At 40.3% G+C, this 22,528-nt stretch overlaps 1 protein-coding gene across 1 annotated transcript in view; it reads left to right on the top strand.

Annotated features, from left to right (window-relative positions):
• Positions 1-22,528, top strand: part of LOC308457793 (uncharacterized protein) — a gene marked incomplete at its 3' end in the record, with an annotated part of 494,657 nt that overhangs the window by 226,096 nt on the left and 246,033 nt on the right. The gene's annotated exons all lie outside the window — the stretch shown is intronic.

Below are 22,528 nucleotides of genomic sequence, written 5' to 3'. Positions count from 1 at the left end.
TGGAAGTCATAATCTCTTTTTCTCTGAAACATTTTATAAGAAGAAACTGGGCAATGGACAGTTCTGATGATACTAAAAGGACTGGTCATTATTATTAGCATTCTCTGAGGACAAAGATGATTCTAATCAATATATGTAATATTCTGCAGAAAGGAATAATAGTGGGCAGTAGGCACACACATATAGAGCCAACATGGTGTGATAGGGAGACCTGAGTTCAAATCTCTTACTCCATGAAATTCACTGGTTGCGAAATAAAATGGAGGGGAGAGAATATAGCGGGTTTCTTGGGATAAAGGTGTATTACTAATAAGTAGTAATGCATTCAGGTCTCATATGAAAATGTGCCGTCAGTTGAGTAGTCTTTTCTGTTTTGCCTTAATTTTGTGAAGACTATAGAACCTGGGAGTATGGCTCTTGAACACCGTGGGGTTTGCTTTTGAATAGACATGTGTAGAATTGCACTTGGCTATTCACTTTTTTCAAGGGCTTAAACTATTTGTTTTAGTGGTTTATGATGACATTCTTCAGTAATTTGGGAGCATAAATGGTTGTTATGGGGAACACATGGCTGTATATTCCTAAAAGGCCTATATGGACATCCAGTTATAGCTATACTCGCCTTCAAGTACTGCCATATTGATGAAGAAAAGTGTGCATCTATTATGCATTTTCAAATATAATAGAACATATTTTATCAGTTAGAATAACAAATGAGACTTGTAGCATCAAGACAGTAACTTCAAAAGAAAAACAGCGAGGAAATTGAAGCTCTTGCAGTGCTTGTCTGTTTCTCACAGGCATCTGATCAACCACTATGAGGCTGTGTTCACGTTACCATCTTACAACACAGTTTTTTTATTTTCTCAATTCGGATTGAAGCTGGTTTGGGGGAAAACACATGAAAAGGCAGTATTTCATGAGAAACAAGAGGATAGGTACAGGATAGGTATGGATTATGGCTAATGCTATGCGTATACCACTTCCCAAACCAGTGGTGGGAGCGCACCAGTGGGTAGAGTAAACAGGAATGTACACACAGTCTGGGAACAGGATACTGGACTTCCCTCATCTAAAATGCTGGATTGCTTATTGAAGTGAAAGGTTCTGCTCAAAAGACAATACAGGGAATTCTGTTTGGATTCACTTGGAAATTGTGCAGGAGTCGGGAGAAAGAAGTTATGAATGACTCATGCTTTCTATTTTATCATGTTTCCAGGCGTTGCTGCCTCTAGTTCCAAATCAGTTCAAATACACATTTCTGTTTTGAAAAATATATCAATCACCATAAGTCTCCAGAATAAGATGAGGGTATGCATGTGTGTGATTGTATATACAGTGGTACCTTGGTTCTCGAACTTAATCCGTTCTGGGAGTACGTTCAACACCCGAAACTGTTCGAAAACCAAGGCACGGCTTCCGATTGGCTTCAGGAGCTTCCTGCACTCAAGCAGAAGCCGCGTCAGATGTTCAGCTTCTGAAAAAACGTTCGCAAACCGGAACACTTACTTCCAGGTTTGTGGCGTTTGGGAGCCGATTTGTTTGACAACTAAGCTGTTTGAGAACCAAGGTACCACTGTATGTATGCGTATGTGTGGGTACATAAATGTGTGAGTGTATATGTGTGTGTGTACGTGTACACACACACACATTGCCATTGCATCTGGCTCATTTTTCTTATGATCCACCAGAGTTCATATAAAATGTGTAATATCTCTAAAACTTTGATTAAGGGATAATGCTCATGGTGGAGAGAAATATATGAGGCAATTTATGGCGTTCGAGAGTGATTAAATGCTGAAGTAGAGCTCAGGCATTTGGTAATTGCAGAAGCTGTTTATTGCTCAAATATTCCAGCCCCATGAACGTTAATGCCTGTGAAACAACCAGGCAGAAGCAGGATTGACAAACAAAATGAAGAATATCTCATTTTCTCAGTATATTTGAAAAAAAGTTAAATATACAGCTGTTTGCTGACTTATCCCACTAATTTTTACTCAAAAAAGCTTAGACAAAACAAAGAGCTTTAGTCCTTCTGGTTTCAAGATGATGCAAAGTTTGGAAATAAAACAGTTTGAATTGTGTATTATTCAGCATGTATATAGTGATTTCCAAATTATAGGTTCATCAACTCTTCCATTTATATGTTGGCTGTTTGCCGTAATAAACATTGATTGATTGATTGATTGATTGATTGATTGACTCTTCCGTTTATCTATTAAGAACAGTTCAAAAATCTCACGGTGGCAAGTGTGGCTTTTGAAAGTTCTCCAAAAATATAAAACAATTTGGCAATCGCTCTAGATTGGTAGGAAGTATCGAACCACAATCCCCCACCATGATAAAGCAACAATTGCTTTGAATGTTGAGAGATTTGTGCTTCAGCCGAAAAACCAACAATAGCATGTCCTTCTGAAATGACAATATGCCAAAATATGTGCCTTAATTGTTGGTTCTAAGATGAGAAAAATATTCAAGCAATTTGTTTGCAAAGTAGATGACAACCTATCACAGTAAACAGAGGATGGCTCACTCTCCTAGTAGAAACAGTTGAGATTCAATAGGGCACTTCACAGAAATAAATAGTGAAAGAGAAAACAAAGATTTTTATGTCATGGCAAGGTCTTTTCAAAGTGTTCCACTAGCCCAGATTCAGTGTAAGTTGAACACTACATGCACACTCTCTTCACCCACCCACAGTACACCATAAACCAGAAAGTCTAAGGCAACAAAACAATGAGCTCGAAATTTGTTGCAGATAGGTTGCAATGTTATATACTTAAGGTGAAGTCTGTCATGTTTCCCCAGATTTTTAAGAATGCCTAGAATTGTCAACAAGGCTGCAGGTCCACTCATTCTCATTGGTGGGCAGTGTTGTGGCCAGGCCCCAGATCTTTCAAGAGATCTTGCAAATGGCAGGCTGGATCGCCCGCCTGCTGGCTGATTGACCAATGCTGGCAGCCTCTGAAGTGCATTCCCCTGGGAGTAGGCCCAACCAGCCAATGGGGTCACTTGGGCCTGCTCACAGGGATCAATAAATGGCAGCTTGCCCAACACCTTTCATTGCTCTTCACACACACACACACACACACACACGTGCTTTTGCCTAGCAGGAATGGAGACCCCAACAGTGATTGTGCCTCCTGCCTGCCTGGATGGAGAGATGTCCGGGTAGGGCAGCGGGATATAGAAAACTCTAGTCTTTGTGTGGCTGGAATGTAACCTGCCAGTGAGGAATTTGCCTGTAAACCAGTTGGGCTGGTTTGGGGTTCTTGTCTACCTCACAGCAATTGTCACAGTCTGGTAGGGGAAGGCATTGGGCTGGATCCTTAGTCTAATCAGAGTAGGTGGAGTAGGCATTACTCCCTTCTCTGGATCAAAGTATCAGGTTACCCTGGTAAAGGGGTTCATGGGGAAGGATTCTGTCCATGTCCCCAGACAGGGGCTAACAGGCCATAGAACTCCCCAACTGCCATCCTAGAAGGGTCACCCATATTTGATGTGCATCATATGAGGATCCTTAACCTAGGATTGACCCTGATGACATGATTGGGTTGGTTGATTCAGGATACATACCCAATGCCTATGCCAAGGCCTTCTTACATCTGTAATCAAAAAAAGTTGTGGCCATTTTGATCCCAAAATGGTTGTCATGTTTATTGCTTTCTATCCTCCTACCAAGGTGACCCCAGGCTTACTGCAACTTGCCTCACAAAAGCTGCAGATCTCCCTCTCAAAGCATACCAAGCCAACAATCCCACTATACTATTTAGAAGTCAGCTGTTCTTTATTAAGGACATTGCAAATCAGCTTCTTTCTCTTGGGGTGGGTGGGAGTAGCAACACACTTTCACTGATGCACAAGGCTGACTGCTCCTTTTACAGTCATGTGTGCCACATAAAACACGTAGCAAAGCTGCTGAGCCTTCTCGATAACTCTTGAAGCAATCAACCTATTAAAGGGAAAGAAAGGGCTTATTGGGCTGCTTCTGCACTGGGCGTTTAGTATCCTCTGTCTGTGTTTAAAGAGGTGGATTTTCTTAATGCTAAAGCCTGAGAAAGTCCAAAAAGGACACCCAGTTAGAAAGGTATTGACTTATCCCAACAAAAGCCAAAGAAAAGAGATCAAGGAGCACAACAAAAGATCTATTCATTCATGATGGTTTGCCTCTGGAACTATACCAGCATATATATATATAGCACATCCCATTAGTTGGGAAGTATTTTCTACACAGTAATTCTCTGGCCATGTTTGACCACAGCAAGCTCTTCTCAAACTACACACAATATGGTTCATGTGATTAAAAGCAGCTGACAACCACATACACAGCCAGCGGAAGAGTGAAGGATAGATGCGTTTTGTGAACAAAGATGTCTGACCTGAAATGGATATTGACAACTGGTCAGTTCCTCCCATGCCATTTCTAAAAGAGAAGAGGGCAAACTACAATTTCCTTCAATAGAACCTCTGTGTGTGTGTGTGTGTGCACAAGAAAGAGCGAGGGAGGGAGGAGAGAGGGGGAATATATACCTATAAAGACTAACAAAGCTATATTGTTTGCATAGCTGAAGGGAGGCATGCTCAGACCTTGCCACTGCCCTAGAGGCTTGGTTCCACTGGGACCAAGATACTCCCTACCTCCAGGGAAGAACATCACAGCAAGGGAAGAAATCAGTGTGGCTCCATCCATCAGCCAGTGGAGAAGCAACTACTCAAATGCTTGCTTGCTTCTCTTCTCTTGCCATTCCTTTTCCTTTTGTATCATGTCTATTAGAGTATGAGCAGAGACTTTTATCTTAGTGGGGAAATGCTTCCTAAGTGTTTAATAATAATAATAAGTAGTAGTAGTAATAGCAATCATTGTTGGCATCTGTCTCACTGATGTTGTCCAAAGGTAAGCAGAGAAATATGTTTGGTACCAGCTTGGCTGCAGGAGTTGCCAGAAGGAGGTGTACAAGGCACCATTCATCTCAGGGACTCCACTCTGGATTTGTGTAGGGTTTACTCCTTAGCCTTCTCTTCTCCCAAAGATATCCCGCAAGGAAGTGGAGCTTTAGGATTAGCATTTTCCTTTTCCCAGGGCAGAGGGCCATCTCGGTAGTGGCGCCCGCCCTCTGGAATGGACATACTCCCATCAGATGTCAAGGAAATAAATAAGTATCTGACTTTTAGATGACATCTGAAGGCAGCCCTGTATGGGGAAATTTTTAATGTCTGATGTGCTACAATTTTTAACATATGTTGTAAGCTGCCCACAGTCGCTGGGGAAACCCAGCCAGATGGGTGGTGAATAAATATTATTATTAATTATTATTATTATTAGGGCTACCACCCCAGGTTGACGAGCCCTTTGCCTCCCTCTTCCCTCTACAACATGTGCAGAAATCGCCTTCTTAACCATTGGACCCACTGTTGGTCTCATCTGCTCAATTCACCAGAGCCTGTCTTCACATGCGGGGGAAGTGTGAGACCCATCAGCTACCTTCCCTTGGTTTAGCCAGACAGTTGAAGCCATTCCCGGGGTGTGGCCACACACTGACAGCATCTAGGGGCCACAGGTGAGAGCTGTGTGCAGGGTGGGGACCAAAGCTGGACAAACTATCCCAGAAGGATCTCAGCATGTCCCCCACCAAAGGTACTACCCCTTCTCTATCACCCCACACACCCCAGTAGCAATAGCAGTAGCAATCATAATTGTAATAATAAAACTGTCATCTTCAGCAGCCTTTCTATCAGTTACAAAAATCGAACTGCAGAGCCTACCTACCAGTCTGTTGAAAGGTCCTGTGTGAGTGCCTGGAGGTGGTTGGAAGATGGATGGCGGCTAACAGATTGAGGTTGAATCCTGACAAGACAGAAGTACTGTTTTGGGGGGACAGAAGGCGGGCAAGTGTGGAGGACTCCCTGGTCCTGAATGGGGTAACTGTGGCCCTGAAGGACCAGGTGCACAGCCTGGGAGTCATTTTGAACTTGCAGCTGTCCATGGAGGTGCAGGTCAATTTTGTGTCCAGGGCAGCTGTTTACCAGCTCCATTGGTACGCAGGCTGAGACCCTATCTGCCTGCGGACTTGTCTTGCCAGAGTGGTGCATGCTCTAGTCTAATCTTGCCAGAGTGGTGCATGCTCTAGTCTAATCTCTCGCTTGGATTACTGCAATGCACTCTATGTGGGGCTACCTTTGAAGGTGACCCGGAAACTATAACTAATCCAGAATGCGGCAGCTAGACTGGTGACTGGGAGCGGCCACCGAGACCACATAACACCAGTCTTAAAAGACCTACATTGGCTCCCAGTACGTTTCCGGGCACAATTCAAAGTGTTGATGCTGACCTTTAAAGCCCTAAACAGCCTCGGTCCAGTATACCTGAAGGAGCGTCTGCACCCCCATCATTCTGCCCAGACACTGAGGTTCAGCGCCGAGGGCCTTCTGGCGGTTCGCTCGCTGCGAATAGCCAAGTTACAGGGAACCAGTTAGAGGGCCTTCTTGGTAGTGGCACCGCCCTGTGGAATGCCCCCCCACCAGATGTCAAAGAGAAGAACAACTACCAGACTTTTAGAAGACATCTGAAGGCAGCCCTGTTTAAGGAAGCTTTTAATGTTTGATGCACCATTGTATTTTATTATTTTGTTGGAAGCTGCCCGGTCTGAATGCAGAGAAAGTCTTGCTTACATTTGTAAGTTATCATGGGGACCTTTTTCTTCTAAACAGCAGGATAAAATGCCTAATAATCGATGATGATAATGATAAAAAATTAATAATGACAATTTAATCACCTGAAACAACATTATTGTGCCATTATTTTGCAAAAACTAACACACTGCAAGCTATCTACCATTTTCACAATTTTCATCATTTATACACAACAACAGGGGCTGTTCAATCATCTGTGAGAAATTAACAATTTTCATAAAGGCTTAGATGCAATCTCACTTTTGTAACTCTTACCAGTTAATATGTTTTATTTATAATACTGGTATGTCACCCAGAGTCCCTTTTGATACAATAAGCACATTGTTCCCAGGGTCTTCCTGTATAATTAAAAGTGCAGGTCTTATTTTAGGCTTAAATCAGCAGATGCAGTTTCATAGAAATGTTTCATAATCTACCTGAAAATTAAGTGGTGGTTTCATCGCTGGATTCAAAGAAAAATATTTGTTCCTTTTGATATATGCACAACGCTTTTATGGCAATATGTGCTAGACAGAATCGGAATACATAGCAATGGTGCTGTGATATATAACGGAGGTGAATGAATTCAGTTTTGGGCCAGTTCACAATGTGGTGGTTCCATTGAATTCCTCAGACAGGAGTGTTTGCATTGGCCGGAACAAAGGAAGTTGTGTGTGTGCCAGCAATATGCATGTACCAACTACATACAATTGCTCCAGCTGGAGTGACTCCAAAAAGGACTGTTGCAATAAGTATCAATCATATGAAACGAAATATTTCCAAAATAAAAAAATCCTTCCAGTAGCACCTTTAAGACCAACTAAGTTAGTTCTTGGTATGAGCTTTCGTGTGCAAGCACACTTCTTCAGATACACTGAAACAGAAGTTGCCAGATCCTTCTATATAGTGAGAAGGTGGGGAGGGGTATTACTCAGAAGGGTGGTGGGAATGGGAGATAGCTGAGATGAGCCTGCTGACGACTCTTAACGTCTGTAATAGGTCTTACAGGAAAAGGCAAGGGGTGAGAAGGTGAGAAATGGCTTAGTCATGTATAATGGGATAAGAATCCAATGTCTTTGTTCAAACCAGGTGACTATGGCAGACCAACACGGCTACCTATCTGTAAATATTTCCAGTCTACTTACTACTTTCTTCATGTGAATGCAAGCAAATCAGATCCCAAGGACACTTATTTGTAGAAAATTTAGCTGCTCTGCTAACCCTTAGTAGACTCAAGTCATTTTGGAGGTTGTGTTGATACATCACTCTGAAAGACCAGCTGAAGTTCAGATTAACAGAGCTGTACACAGTGGGTACCTCCAGACAGTCACTCTTTTGTAGGAGGCATTTGAGGGCATATCAGAACATTAGGGTTGTGCTGCTCAAGTGGATTAAAGCACAAATCCACTTTTTAAAAGAATCAGACTTAGAAAGTGACCAGGAAATGCATTGAAAAGTGTAGAATGAATGAATGACTAACAGGAAAACATGTAAACACCTGTAAGCAAATCAGGATGAATGTGCGATGAGTGCTCATTGTTTTATAATCACCCTGCACAAACATCAGAATGAGTGTTCGGTAAAGACCAGACACAGTGTAACCACTATGTAAGTGTGTTAGTTAATCAGGATGAACGCTCAATAACCAGGTCATCTTGTGGGGCCCTGTGTTTTGTGATGCTGTGCAGTAATGGCATATGGATTTAGCATCATTGTGGCTGTAATTATGCACCCAATCATGTCTGATTAGACCCACTGAATTCAAAATAAGTGCACAGATGTAAAAGTTGGTGTTTATGCAGTGCATAGTTAAACTATGGGACAAATCCATGGAGGGGAGGGTTATTGATGACTACTAGCCCATGATGTTTATGCTCTGCCTCTACAGTTGGAGGCAGTAAAAGTTCTGAATGCCAGCTGCTGGAAACCACAGGAGAGAGTGCTTGTATTCTCGGATCCTGCTTGCGGGTTTCCCACAGGCATCTGGCTGGCCAACGTGAGACCAGGATGCAGAACTAGATGGGCCGTTGACTTGATCCAGCAGGCTCTTCTTATTTTATTGTGTTCTTACATATTCAGCCTTCCAAGCCTGTTACCCTGAAACAAGAGCCCCACTCCATCATGGACATCCTGCATAGAATTGTTCTCTAACCCAGCAGAGATGTCCAGTGAAAGGCCTTTACATGTTATAGACATTTAATGGGTTTCAGGGAAGGGAAACGGAGCCAACATTAGGCCCTTGTCTCCAATCCCAGGGTTGTGAATTTGCAGTTCCTAGCATTGGTTCAGACAGTAGGAAAGGAAGTTTGCCATGGTTTGAGAGACAGCTGTGTGCCCAATAGCCTCTACATTGACCACCCAAGAGCTATAGCAGAGGATAAGATTAGCCTGCCAGGGCAGATATTCTGATCTTGTACAGACAGCTGTTTGAGAAATAGACTGAGGAACACTTACAAGCTGGAAAATAGACGTTTGGATGAAACATGAAAGCTTCAAGCATTCACAGTAGCAAAAGCTCTTCACCGTTAACAAAGACTGCCAGAAGAGTAGTTGAGTATTTTGTCATTCATTTAGAGTGTGTTTAACATTTGGCTTAGAGTCTGAAGGATCCCAGCCAGATCTAGAATAGCACACTATGAATGACTGATCCTTGCTCCTATTACCTGCAGCATCTTCAGCCTGCGTCAACTGCTATTACTCCTTTAACAGGATTACAGATGAATTGCAAATAGTGCAGACTACGCTGTGTAAATGTCACTTAAACCCCTTTAACCATTTCAGATTTCTCTCTGCTGCTGCTGTGTGTGTGCTGCTGTAAACTGCCATGATATAGTGTTTGGGGAAAACATTCTGTAATTATTAAAATAATACACACACAAGTATGATGGGGGAGATCCAAATTTCCTGATGGCCCTGGTATTCACAGGGTACCAGTAGGAAGAGTTTTGCGAAGGGGAAAGATGCTTCTATGATTAGTCATTGGGAGCTGATAGATCAAGGCAAAAGAATTGTAACAGGCATTGTTTGAGACTCAATTCAGTTTGGGGTTTTGTATTATATGGGCCCTACAGAATGTCCGCCAAGTCTCTTAAGACAGCTAGGGCAAAGCATCTTCCTTCTCTTATGATAATATGGGGAAAGTAATCTTTTCTTCCACCTGATGTTTGCCTTTTCTATTTCGATGCTAAGCTCTTTAGAACTAGGTCTGCTTTCTCCAATATCCATGCATGGTAATTAGTGTATCAGTTCTTCCATCTCAGTTGTGGTTGCCACCTCTGATAACTAATTGACAATATGGCTGTTTTTTAAAGAGATTGTGTTGCCCAGTAAAATACTTTCCATCACTCAAATCCGCACAAACCCCAAAGAAACAGAACAAAGCCAGCATTTATTTGTGTAACAATCTGTGTTGCAGTTTTCTTTGTGGTTTATGCATGGGCCTATTGGTTGGAGGAGCTAATACCTTAACATTTACTTCAATATTAGGATTTTATTTTATTAGACTATGCAACCTGTCTGGACACCTATCTTAGGCTTTGGGGTGTAAAAGCAAATTCCTCCTGTCCAACAAACCAGCAAATATGAGTGTGAGGGGGGAGTTATAATTTGTTTACACCCCCCAAGTACAGAGGAAGAAGACAAGTAGGTTGCACCTTTTCTAGATATCCATGGCACTTAGGTACATAGAGAAGCTGTGACAGTGCATTCTCAGGCAAGGTTGATCAGTCACATTCACATCATGCACTTAAAACACTATTACACCACTAACAGGCATGGCTGCCCCCCACCACATATTTACGGGAACTGTAGTTCGTTAAGGGTGATGAAAATAGTTAGGAAACACCCACATTTATACATTTCGCAGCACCTAAACAAACTACATTTGTAGAATCTTTGGTGGAAGCCATGACTGATAAAGTGGTATCAGAGTGCTTTCAATATAGAAAGCTATGGAGTAAAGGAAACCATGTTATTTCTTTTTACAGTCTATTCCTGAAGGTCATGCCTCATTTGATTCTTTGTATAAAACCATGTGCTGTCCCCATTTATCTATAAAATCACAACTGTACCAGGGAAACTGGAAAAGTCTCCCTGAAACAACCACAGGAACAAGCCACCATAGCTATTTTAAGATAGCACTGGAAAGATGAGAAACTGAGAGAAAACAAAATTAACATATTTGCCCAACCCTATCTATACCATTACATAGCTGTAACATGAATTCTGACTGTTATAGCTAAGACTCAGAATGAAAAGAGTTGAATTATTCCTGGATTGTGGAGTGATCTTGGGGAAATTATATTGTTTACCCATCACACTCAAGACAGAAGTATGACTAATGGAATAAAATAGCAGCTGAACACCAAGATAAATATTTTAAAAATTGCTTCCTGTCCATGAAATGCCTGAATTAAAATGTGAGAATGGTTTTATGCAATATGTAACCCAACTACCATGAAACACCATGTTCTACAACACATTGACAATTTATATTTTCTTATTCTGGCCCATTTTTCCAAAGGTGAAATCAGCATCAGGAGTAATCTTCAATTATAGTCTTGGAGATTTCTGCAGATTTCTTTGAGAGTTTTTTAAGGATCACAGTCCCAGGCATGCAGAAGACTTAAAAAAAAATTCAAGAAACTGAGTAAAATACTAGTGATAGTTCTGCTACAACTAGTTACTGGAACAGACAATTTAGGTGAAAACAGCCTGTAGTTGGTAGTCAGCTTCATTTAACACAATGGAATTTCTGAGTAAAGTTGTTCTGGAATACACTGTTAACCTTTTTTTTCCTTTTTTTTTTTTTTTTTTTTTTGCCTAAGATACAGTAATAATAAATGGCAGGAGTAGGATATCGTAGTCCAACCTTCCCCAATCTTCATATATTTTCAGATTACAACTCCCATCATCCTTGACCACTGGCCATTCTGGCTGAGGTTAATAGGACTTAAAGTCCAAAATATCTGGAGGGCTTGAGGTTAAGGAAGGGCTGATGCAGTCTCTACCTTTTTTTTTTTTAAGTAACTCCTGAGCCTTCACACACAATTTTCTATTTATTCAGAACAAACTGTGCATTGGAAAGTTAGATCAGTGTTCAAAGAACTATACCAGTAGTTCTACACATCCTATGCTTTGGAGGTATCTCAAACTACAATCATGCCATATCCCAAAGCACTTTAGAAACTGAGGGGACTTTCAGAAGTAGTTTGTGCAATATCATAATGCAAAGGCCTACTATTAAAAGAAGTCCAAAATCCCACTAGGCATGCCCAAGCTTGAAAGTACACCTAAAATGGCCTTCTGGAGCCCACCTAAAAATTAGCTTTAAAATTGGAGCATATGTTGAAATTAATATGGTCAGGGATAAGCTTGACGCCATAACTGAATGCATTTTAAAATATCACATCTCATATTTTCCCAGATGTTGGTGCTGCAGTGCCATTCTATTCAGCACAGGAGTGTATAATAAATTTTATACTGCACCGTATGTTTGTTTAAGCCTCTGAATATATCAACACAATTGCACTGGTTGGTAAAAATATGTACAGTTTATAACCTTGCAATAAAACAATATTTCCTTGAAATTAGTTATTTTTTTATACTATATATAATGGAACACCTGAAAAAACATAATCTTGATCACTTGCCAAAGCATTTGTAAAGAGTGCAATCATTTTACCAGCAATTAAAGCTATAAAGGAATTTCTTGATATCTTTACAGGTTACTATCCAAAGCTGCAGTCCTGTGTTTACTTCCCTTTTTTTTTTTAAAAAAAATGATATTTATTGAGAATTTAAAATTACAGAGAAAAAAAGAAAAAGGAAAAAAACAAAAACAAAAAAGGAGTTAAACAGTACAAGACAATAAAAAGAAAAAAGAGAACAAAACACACAATACATCAAAACCAAAAACAAAAGCAAACAAAAAATTAAAAACAAATCCAATATTCCCAAATCTTTATCTTTCATTAACTTGTTTCATCGACCTCCTCGCACCTCCCTTTTTGTATTCTAGTTATTAATTATCTCAGCAAATCCTTTCCATCTTTCACTATATTCTGTCATTAAATTGTCTTGATTTATTTTAACCTTATCTTACCATAAAAAGCCCTAAAACATAAAACTTATTTATACATAACTCCTTATAGCATTTCTACTAAAGCCAAATATTTTCATTCCAACATTTTTTTCTAATACTCATTAATTTTACAATAATTCTCTAAATGAATTTTTAAACTTTCTTCCAATCTTCATCCACCATCTCTTCTTCCTGGTCTCGGGTTCTGTCAGTCCTTTCTATCCATTCCATCTAGTCCATTAACCTGCTGATCTTCTATCCAAGGCTCTTAACTCTTTTCCATGTCCCTTCTGCAGGTCTTCTTCATATTTATACCTGCACTTTACTTTGTCTTCTGCTGGTCTTGTTCTCAATTTCCTTCATCGCTGAGGAGTAGATCTTGGGGAAACTCCAACCTAACAATGTCTTTATCCCTTCTCGACAGGTCAGCCCATTCTCCATAGTCAGCACTAAAATCCAAAAGGTATTTGAAGGCATGTTTCAAAGTCCCTCCAGAGTTAAAGGCCCCCACAACTCCAGACTCCCCCTGGCCCAAAACCAGATCCCAGAAGCCAGAACATCCCTGCATAGGGGGGTCTATCCAACTTCCCATCTCCAAACCAAACGAGACTCCATCTCTCCAAATCTGACTTTCTCCAGATTCAGTCATTAAAGACAACAGCTTATGTTCCTGCTTATGTTCCTGCAAGGCCGTGACTCTTTCCACTTGTATTACTTGAGGTTCAACAACAACCTCCTCCTTTGTCTTCTGCACAACTTGTCCTGTCAAAGCAGATTCCTGGTTCGGTTCCTGGGTGGTTTCTATATAGGTATTCACTGTTTGTCCAAAATTATTAACTGCAACAGTCATCAAATCCATCTTCTCATGTAGCTGTTCCAGTAAAGCGCTTGTCTTGCAAAAAGCAATCACTAAGGCTTCTCCTGCGCACATTCTTGTTCAAGGTCAATGTCTGGTTCTCACGATCTTTAATCTCTGCAGCTGGAGAATTCCCCAGATCGACTCCAACAACAGTTTCAAAAGCTCCCTCTAGAGGAAAACATTTTCTATTTGTATCCGTCCTTTTGAAAGCCGATCCAGCAACAAAGTTACTTTCGTTTTTCAAATATTTTGTTCCTTTTAAGTGCAAAAGGAAACATTGGAATCAATATGTTTCTCTTTTTTAACTATCTGTCAAAGAACGTTTTATTCTCAGTCAGTGAGCTTTCCCAAAATGTCTATCCTCCTGGCACCCCATTCCCAGGTTCAAGACGGTGAAAATTTATCTTTCTTTACTCTCTCTCCTGCAGGCTTAAACAATTTAAGATTTTCCCCCTCTTCTCCTGCTTCCAAGGGGGTTTAGTAGTTTTAGCCGATGGAGATTTAGTCCTTTACAAAAGATTTTCCAGACTTTAGCTTGCAATGTCTTTGCTTCAATCTATTTACAAAAGCGGAAGGCGGACTTTCTGTTTAGAACCTTCCCGTTTCGGTGCCAAATTAAAAAATGTCATAGTCCAATTTTCCGTTCTACTCACGGGCAGTTGTTTAAAATCCAATTGTCCACAGGAAAAAGTCAGCGCTCTCTGGCAACAGCAATGCAGCTTCACTCCGTGAAAAAAGCAGTCGATTCGAAGCACCGCGCCATTCACCCCACGTCGCTCCGGATCCCCGAAACCGGGTTTCCCCGCGAGTAGGGGAGGCGCAAAAGGTGCCAGCCGAATCCCACGTCCACAGGCTTCTCCCGCCTGTGGTTTTTGGTGGGTCTCTGCCTCGCCGTGGCGGTCCAGACCCTATTTTCCACGAAGCGGATTCCTCCTGATCAGAGGAAATCCGCCATTGTCGGAGGCGCTAACCCGGAAGTCCTGTGTTTACTTCCCTGGGAGTAAGCCCTGTTGAACTTAAGGGGGCTTATTTCTGAGTAGAAACAAATCGGAATGTGATGCTAATGTCCTAATTAAAAGTTGTGTGATGTCAAATATATTTAGCAAAAAGTTCTCTGCAGTGGGCAGATTGTCTAATAAAACCCAAAGAAGAAAGGGGATTCCAGCAAATATTTATTCTTTGAAAGAGATCAGTCATTAAGAAGGGTTAGAATCCCAACAATAGTTACAACAGAACTCAGTCTCACAATGAAGACACAAGGAAACAGTATCTGTTATTGTGACAGGTCTGTAACAAGAAAGGCTCGACTCAAGATAAAAGGAATGAGAGAACTGTGAAAACCATCCATGATTATTATGACCATTAAGAGCTGCAAATGAACAGAAACGTATTCGAATACTTTCCGGGAAATCACCAGATCAAAACGAACATGTTGTTTACTGTTATCTATGAATCTTTGTTGTAAAACTGAATTGTTCAGTGCTATTCCTGTCAAGGTAGCAGAACAGAAGAGACGTAATTGGAACTGCCAAGTGAAAACCAGAGCAGAGGTATTTCCTGACACTCAGACAGTGAGAAAGGTTGGTAGAGATTTGAAATGATGAATATGTGCTACCTACTCATTGATGCTGCAATTCACAACCTATTACTCCAGAATAATCATGGAGCAATCAGGCCAACTTCATCGGGATTTCAGTAGGAGTACTCCAGAGTAAGTGGGTTATAAATTGCAGTCTGAAGGTTTAGATCCATTTTATTTTCTGGAACAAATGACCTAACTTTTCTGTAAAAAAGGAACAGCAGTATGCAGCCTTTACTGTCTATATAAAATGTAGCCCCCACCAAACAATACACTGATGCTATAGAAATTGGCATTGTTAATGATTCATGCAAATGATTTTTAATGATTCATGCACGCACACATATATGCTGTGCTTTTTCAATTTTCCTTCTAATTAATTAACTTTGTTTTACTGAACAAGGTCCTTATAGGCAGTGGGATGGGGTAGGCCCATTTTCAGACTTCAAACTTAAAGAGTCTCAACTCAGCTTTGAGTGATCAGAGTCTAACTTAGGGCAGCAGGATTGGTTCCACTGCACTGGGTGCTAAGCCTAGGGGGTGCTGCAAGGCGCCACAATTACGACATCAAAAATTGAGCAAAACAGAAGGCGAGAGGCAGAGGGCACAAAATTTTAGCCTCGCACATGACACTGCTGAAAATTGAAAGATCAAAGTTCGCCCGGCAGGATCTACTTTGCATGTTTTGGAAGCATCAAATTCAGCAACCAGCACCATGCTCTTAAAATTAAAAGAATTATGAACTCCCCATTTCAGTATGCTTCAGGATGCCATCTACTGGAAACCACAAGAGGGGAGACTGCTTTTGCACTCAGGTCCTGCTTCTGGTTTCCCCACAGGAATCTGGTTGGATGCAAGACTAGATGTGCCATTGCCTGATTCAGCAGATTCTTCCTATGTTTTCAGTACCAAACTAAGCCTAGCTGACATTCCTTCCACAGAAAAACCCTTCACTTTGTATTTTGCATATATTTCCATTTTGATGAAGCAAAGCCCATCTTCTTCAGTGTGGCTTTTGCTTTTGAGAAATGGGCCTATCTTCCCCTTCCCAGAACAAATAAAAGAACATATGGGTTGCTGTGGAGTTAAGTTTAATATTGGAGGATCATACATTTATATTGGAAGTGTGTATCGGTGTCCACTTCAGACCCCAAAAAGACAGTTCCCACTCTAAGCACTAAAACAATTTTGCTCTGTATTTGATGTGGAAGATCATGGCAAAACATTGTGTGCAGCACACAAAATGAAAGCAATAATCTTCAAAGCTACAGAACACATTCTTTCCTTTCCTGATGCTCGACTGAAATTGCAGGTGAAAATGAATGGAAGTTCTTTCAACTTTTTTTTTTTTAAAGCTTTGTGAAAATTGGAGCTGAAGCTGATATCCCAGATTGTAAATACATGTTTTCAGAAACGATACCAAGTAATGTTCTGCTTAGGTTGATTGCATTTTGTGAAGTTGTTTAAAATAGATTGTTTATACCGATCTTTAAAAATCCACATAACTATACCCTGCAGTTTTTTAAAGCACAGTTGGGACTAGTGGTGCTTTCAGGCCAGGACTTTGGGATAGAAATTAGCATATTGTAGGGATAGGGAAACTCTGGCCCTCCAGGAGATGTTGAACTGCCAGCAGCCCCAGCCAGCATGGCTAATGATTTGGGGTGGTGAGAGTTGCAGTTATGCAACATATGGAGGGCCACCGATTCCCCAGCTTTGTTTTACAAAATGAGAGACTGGCCTGCTCCCTGCAGTGTGTTGACACTACCAGAAGGAGGTTGTGCAGCTACCAACTAGGCAGGAATCAGGTGACAGAAGGAGTCAGTGGAGTTCTAGTTACCCCTGCAAATTTCTCATTGTGGCCTGAGTCCTCAGTCATAGCAGAGTGCTAGGGGTGAATTATTTTGTACCTTAACATTCTACCACTGTGCTAGCTCAACTGCTTACCTAGTCAGTTCCAACCTGCCTTTCTACAATGTCATTCTGACGTCTTTGGATGACAAGCAGAGGTGCGCATGTCGCTTGGAAGAATACTTGCCCTCTCAACATCTTCCAAATGTCTTTCTAATATATTTAAATCAGCACATCTGATTTAATCATAACAACAGCTACAAAGTATAATCATTCAGTCTTGACAGAGGCGTTAATTAAACAGCCACTCAAACCGACCAAAACTAAGCACAGGTTGTTTCAGAGCCCATGTAATCAAAGAAACACCTATAGTTACACAGCCCCTATATAGCAAACTATTAAAGCGACTTTAAACAATTTCACATACATCCTGTGCCATTTTCTCCCGTTTTAAAGATTTTCATGGGGAAAATAAAATATTCACATGATGTGAAGCTTCTCAGGATGGAAATTGGATTTTTCTAGCCAAAGGAAGCAAGCAAAGCAACTCTATAGAATAGTTTTCCTTGCCAGGAATATGGAATAAGCATTACCTGACTTTTAAAAATCACCCTTTTATTTGATTTCTTACCAGACTACAGTGAAATGTGAACTGTAGCTTTAAGGCCTCTCCTAGAATTAACAAGCTCCAGGTGTACAGCAACCAGTTAATTGCTTCTGAAGTGAGCAAAAAAGATCCAGTTCCAATAACCTGTAATTTCTAGGAAACATGCAACACTCAAGAGTTTTGCTACCTCAGTGAGTTCCTGTGGTGAAAGCTATTCACATTCTCCTTTAACCAGCAAGGTTGAAAAAGCATAACTTTTATGAATGACTTTGTTGTATACAAAGATGAACACATTAAGCATTCCTTAAAGGAGTTTGTTTGACTTACATTAATGTTTAAACGAAGAAGTATAGTCTTGTGTGATTTTATGGAGATGAGCCCAGGCTATAAAATTCACATTTCAATTCCCAACTTTCTCAACGGGTTGTGTTGTGTGTTTTTTAAATCATATTTTCCAACTTAGGCCCCATTTTCAGTTTTCAGTGTTTTGAAACTTAAAATGTTCTCTTTGAAAAATGAACTGGAGTCTCCGATGAGGTATCTAGAAAAAAATAAATAAATTCCTTCCTAATGATGATTGCAGATTTGTCACACTGACCTAGCTTGTTTCTTAAGCTCTATATCATTAAAACATGCATCTTATTTATATGATGATGATGATTAATAATAATAATGTCTGAAGAAATAAATTACACAAATGCTATACAATAGCTAACACAATGCAAATTGCTAGGTGCTGATTACTGACAAGCCACTGAATCCAATAACTAACTACTATACAATTCCCCTTAGTGATGATTACCTTCTCAGTCTTTACACACATACTGTTTCTTTTCTTTTTTAAGTGGTGTTGAGTTCAGTGGTAGCTGAGCATTACGGAGCTAAATGTGCTTTTGAACTCCATTCAACCCCCAGTGAAATACACAGATGTGCCATGGGTTATTATTACTTGGAAATAATTCCTCCTGAGTTCAATATGTTGTCCTATCCCAGAGCATATTCTATGGGTTGCTGTGTATTACATAATTTCATTATGGTGAATATACAGAGTTATCATTGTTATGACTGTGGTGTGGTATACCATATAATGTATTAATAGTGCATACATATTATAGCACAGTTGTGGCTGTGGCTTGCTTGATATAAGAATTGCTTTACTGGGCAAAGTTTAAAATATAAGGCCTGATTTCAATGTGATACTGGGTGGGTCAAATAAATATGTCGCTGCTGGGTTCCATATGGCCAGCACTTGATTTAAATTTGGTTACCAGCTCTTATGTTTCCAACCATTAGCCGGCCACAGTGGCTAACCAGTGGCACACTTAGGAACTGGTAACCTGAATTAAACATGGACCTGTCTACATGGATCCTTACATAGGACAATTATTTTATATACCTGCTTTTTAGCCAAAAGATGTTGCAAGGCAGGCATTTTGATTTTTATCCTCTCATGTACTTTGTTGCTTGTGTTACAGCGCCTTTGCCAGATCCTTTTGTCCTTTGCTAGAAATAATGTGAAAGCTTCATAATCAAGCAAGCAGGACCACCAATTAACAAACAGCCTTCTTCTCCCATGCTCCCTTAAATATAAATATTCCAATATTGCCCTTAGTTTTCTCCCCATTATTAAATGCGGTTCACTGAAGGGGTTCCTTGAAATTGGACCAAGAACCCACAATCCTCTGAAATAGCCCATGGCATGTGAAATAGTTCCCTCTATGCAGCCAGAGACCCCACTGGTGGTGTTTTTGGGTCCCAAGTCTTGTACACGCAATTATATGTCCAGGGACTCCGTCAAACCTTAAACTGAACATGTAACTGTTAACTGATTGTTATAGTGATACACTATATCCTTTGGGGGTTTTGAATTTTCTTTTTCTTTTTCTTTTTCTTTCTTTACTTTTTTAAATTAAAAAAAACTTCAGAATGTGTGTTACAAAAAATAAATGATAAAAAGGTGAGCATGTGGCTTTGGGGTATGCAGGACTACTCCCCACTCCCGTGCGTCCAAAGAATATCTGAACAGCCCTTGCCAGCTTGGTGCCCTCACTTCATACTGGTGGGGGTTAATGGAAATTGCAGGGGGTTAATGGAAACTGCAGGCATCAGGTTTGCAACGACTGGGCTTTAGAATATATTTATCAAAATAACAATTTGGACCCGGTATGGAAGCTCTAGCAGAATGCAGCAGCCGGACCTCTAATGGGGGCATACTGCTGACATCTGGCACAATCTACTACTGAGGCAGGTTCAAGGTCCTTTATTAATTTACAAAGTCCTGAACAACTTAGGTCCAGGGTACCTTAGGGACCCCCTAAACCCCAATACCCTCAGCTCAGTCACTGAGATCATCTGCAGGAGCATCATTAGCTGTCCACTGAGTTGGTTATGCTGATCTGATAGCAACAAGAAACCGAGCCTCTAGCGTCATTGACCCAGTTCTGTGAATGCTCTGCCAGTAGTGATTCAGCAGACACCTTCTGTTTTAACCTGTAAACACATGCTGAAAAGTTTTCTATGCCACCAAGCTTATGCAGGCAATTAGTTGATAATCTCCAATTTTAAATTTTACATTGGTAAACTGCTTTAATTTATTTTTACAATGTAGAGGTATGTGTGTATAAACCACCTGTTGAAGAAGGTGGTTTTTGTTAACAGTTTTCAAGATCTTTCAAACAAATATGGCAAACATTTCCACAATATTTTAAATGTTACAGTCCATTATTCACTTACACGTCACTGGTCCCAAAGACATTGCATTGACGTAGACCTTGGGGAAACTTCATGAATACTGCATAGCAGCTGTGAATCCCAGTTCTGTTAATCCATATGGTTTGGAGACACAGACTGTGCCCTTGTGGCTGCAGGAACAACCTACTCCTGGCAAGCAGGATGAGATCATCTAGGATTGTTTCCTGCCAGTTAAAATCCCATTGTCTGCTTACTACAAGTAGAATGATATGTAGGATTGCAGCATTCTCAGTCTGTCCACTAGGACTGAAAGGCTGCCATGTTCCAATGAGACAGACAGGGGATGGACCCTGTCCCTGTTGTGCTTGAATTCTCTAAGAACGGACCACAACACTTGCAACAAACATTAAACACTTTCATCTGTAAACCCGAAGGTGACTCAAATGTTACAATGCACGTACAGTGGTCTTCAATATTTCTAAACGTTTATCCTGGCAAGACTTGAAGGATTTCAATGAAACTGTAGCTGCTCACCTAACACTTCCTCAGTTTGATCTCTTCACTTGATTTGTCAAGCTGAGCTTAAATGCTGCTGTTCAAATAACGTAGAGGTATTTGGGGGTTATTATGTAGTGTATCTGTCCCCTCTATGCCTTCATTGTCTGCAGCTTTCAACACTCCTTCCATTTCTACTGTGTCAAAGGCCTACTTCGGATTCCAGGAAAGCATGCACAATGGGCCGTTGTTTCTGGCATCCTTTCTCACTAGGCAATTCATGATTTGCAGGTGATTGGTGCCTTAGACATTTTCTTCTAATCCAAAATACTCTCATGCATGATTAAACTGTCATTAAAATACTTTTATTTTTTATTTTCAAATGTTGGCCATAAAACACAGCCATCTGGCTTTCCTATGTTCTGGTGATGTGCAAGATATTAAAGAAATATATTCAACTAACTTATACTCCTAAATATGAAAAAAAAAATACAATTTGATTGGTCAAAAGAAGGTATGTGGGGGGGGGGGAGGAGAAGGAGATATGTACCATTTTACAACTAGGGTAACACTAAAAAGAAAATGATCCAGACGTGCTTTTTCTTAAGTAACTCTGCCAACAAAAACCCATTGGCCCAAAGATCAGGCTGTTGATTATATATAGTTTTTCAACATACTGTATTTGTTCAAGTAATCACCTCTGCACTTATTTTATCAGCCATGCTGATTGGGTGGTGTTAATTTGTGAAGGGCCAATAAATCAAAAGGAGAGTAATAATTGCATTCCATTCTGGTTGTTCTTGCCTCTCATAGAATTGAATGTTTCACCTACGTTTCGCTTTTTCCAGTGTGAGGTGCATACATACTCTTCAATGCAAGTTAATAAGCTAAAGTACAGCATTTTTTTCTCTGTGCCCATTGTTTAAACCACTTTGGAATGCTCTGTGGTTTACTGCCTTTTATTAGTTTTGCCACACAGATGAGCATGATCCCTTGATACAAGCCACTTTCTTTCAAAAACTGGCAAAACACATTGCTCTTCTAAATGATACACTGTGCTATAGTGAGAACATAAGAGAAGCCTGCTAGATCAAGCCAATGGTCCATCTAGTTCACCATCCTGTTCTCACAGACCCAAAGCGATATGTTCTAGAACTCTAGGCATATGTGCAGGCTCCATTGAAATTCACAGAAACTGCCCAGCAGCCTAGGGGGTCTTCCTTTTACACTGCTTGCCATCTATTTCTGTAGGGCTTGTACAGGAGAAACACCTGAAGGATCATATCCTTTTGGCATATTAGTGAGAACAAATTCTGTTCTCAATATTTAAACTTTCAGACTGTGACTTCAGTTTCTCTAAGAAAAATATCTAGTAAATTCTAATTTACAATTCAAAATCATATATGTGCATATATATATATACCCAGTGCTTTTGTCTGGGGGGATGCAGGGGTACGCATACCCCTAAACATTTTGTGAATCTTTGTACTTTTGTCCATTTACTGTATTTATTTTTCCCAATTTGAACAATAAAATGATTATTTTATTGAGTCAAAATGAGAGTATCCCTAAACATTTTTTCAAAGAAAAAAAGCTCTAGTTGCTTTTAAACATAGGAGAATGATTGTGAAGTAATAACATTCTAGTACCGTTAAATGTACACTACGGATTGTTCACACAGAAAGATGACATGAT

This window comes from Podarcis pityusensis (assembly GCF_964106645.2).
Source record: "Podarcis pityusensis genome assembly, chromosome: 10".
Classification (NCBI taxonomy): domain Eukaryota; kingdom Metazoa; phylum Chordata; class Lepidosauria; order Squamata; family Lacertidae; genus Podarcis; species Podarcis pityusensis.
The sequence above is the reverse complement of the archived record's forward strand: the minus strand, read 5'-3'. Positions and strand labels throughout refer to the sequence as shown.